This window comes from Schistocerca nitens, chromosome 5 (assembly GCF_023898315.1).
Source record: "Schistocerca nitens isolate TAMUIC-IGC-003100 chromosome 5, iqSchNite1.1, whole genome shotgun sequence".
Lineage (NCBI taxonomy): Eukaryota > Metazoa > Arthropoda > Insecta > Orthoptera > Acrididae > Schistocerca > Schistocerca nitens.
The window spans coordinates 348,781,774-348,783,937 of NC_064618.1; the positions used below are offsets into that span (position 1 = coordinate 348,781,774).

Genomic DNA, 2,164 nt, shown 5'->3' on the forward strand with positions numbered 1-2,164 from the left:
CTCTGAGGCATCAAGGGATCACCAATTTAGTATTGGAGGGCAGTGTGGAGGGTAAAAATCGTAGAGAGTCTCCAAGAGACGAATACACTAAACAGATTCAGAAGGATGTAGGGTTGAAATGTTAATGATTTCGTCTTAAATACCAATCTTGCTTGTGACGACAAAATCATAAGAATTACTCACGTAATGATGATGGTTCTTTCTACATTTTCTGCTTTTGCAGAATAATAGTTATTTTTATCCGATTTCTGTTTCAGTTAAATGTAAAAATAGCTGGATGTCTAGCTTTCTGTAGTCAACATATTTTTTGCTAAAAGCATACCGAATGTTTTCATATCTATTCAGTAGGTTAAAGACATAGATATAATGGATAAATACAATAAGAAAAGCAAACTCTGCAGCAGAAGCTGAGAATTGAGCAAATATCGACCAAAGATGGGATCGGGTGATTCAATAATAGTGAGACTGGCATCGATAGAATCAATTTGCAAAAAAGAGAGTCACCCTTAAGTAGTTACATCGTTTGATAAACTGAATAATGCAGCTGTATGCCACCATGATATTCAACAATAATATTAGTGATAAATGTCAGAATGGTTGGCGGCATTTGGAAAAATTGGAAATTTGTGGGAAGGACTATGGCCAATGGCCTTGCCGCAGTGGTAACACCGGTTCCCGTCAGATCACCGAAGTTATGCGCTGTCGGGCTGGGCTAGTACGTGGATGGGTGGCCATCCGGTCTGCCGAGCGCTGTTGGCAAGAGGGGTGCACTCAGCCCTTGTGAGGTAAACTGAGAAGCTACTTGATTGAGAAGAAGCGGATCCGGTCTCGGAAACTGACGTACGGCCGGGAGAGCGGTGTGTTGACCACATTCCCCTCCATATCCGCATCCAGGGATGCCTGTGGGCTAAGGATGACACGGCAGCCGGTCGGTACCGTTGGACCTTCATGGCCTGTTCGGGAGGAGTTAAGTTTTAGTTTGGTAAGGACTATGGGACCGAATTGCTGAGGTCATCGGTCCCTAGGCTTACGCACTACTTAATCTGACTTAAACTAACTTACGCTAAGGACAACACAACACACACCCATGCCCGAGGGAGGACTCGAACCTCTGACGGGGGGAGCCGCGGGAACCGTGACGAGACGCCTCAGACCGCACGGCTTCCACGCGCGGCGGAATTTGGAAACTACACCCAGTGTTACGGGTTTTGAAGCATGCAATAATTTTCACTGTACAAAAGTACAATACAACAAGTAAATAATATTTATTTACCATGAGAACCGAAACCTTAAAGGCCGATTTGTGTGATAAATGCTGTAGCCGAAGTACAGTAAAAGCTTCTGTGCCGCCGCCTGAGGGACCACAGACAGGTAATGGGCATGAGTCCCCTGCAGTACGGTTGCCGGAAAGGTAAATCCACCGAGGGTGCGATAAATTACGGCAGGGAATATTGTGAACGCGTCAGACGGCAACTGTTTTATAGACATGATGATTGGTATAGCTGGAGCGTTTGATAGTTGGTGGTGGCCTGCCCCGTTAAAAGACTGAAACAGATGGACTGTCCCAGGTGTCTCCATAAAAGTCTTCGAAATAATTGCAATTAGAATGTCCTAGAAACAAAATTGTGAAAGACATCTCCAAAGGCAGCCAACTATGCTCCGTTTGGATAAAGAGTTCCGAGATGTCGACATACAATCATTACTGAAGTAGAATGAAATTTTCACTCTACAGTGGAGTGTGCACTGATATGAAACTTCCTGGCAGATTAAAACTGTGTGCCGGACCGAGACTCGAACTCGGGACCTTTGCCTTTCGCAGGCAAGTGCTCTACCAACTGAGGTACCCAAGCACGACTCACGCCCCGTCCTCACAGCTTTACTTCTGCCAGTACCTCGTCTCCTACAGGTAGCTCAGTTGGTAGAGCACTTGCCCGCGAAAGGCAAAGGTCCCGAGTTCGAGTCTCGGTCCGGCACACAGTTTTAATCTGCCAGGAAGTTTCATATCAGCGCACACTCCGCTGTAGAGTAAAAATTTCATTCTAGAAACGTCCCCCAGGCTGTGGCTAAGCCATGTCTCCGCAATATCCTTTCTTTCAGGTGTGCTAGTTCTGCAAGGTTCGCAGGAGAGCTTCTGTTAAGTTTGGAAAGTAGGAGACGAGGTACT

At 45.9% G+C, this 2,164-nt stretch overlaps 1 pseudogene; it reads left to right on the top strand.

The window, feature by feature from the left end:
* Positions 1-641: 641 nt before the first annotated feature.
* On the top strand, positions 642-759 carry LOC126261392 (5S ribosomal RNA; annotated as a pseudogene).
* Positions 760-2,164: the final 1,405 nt, after the last annotated feature.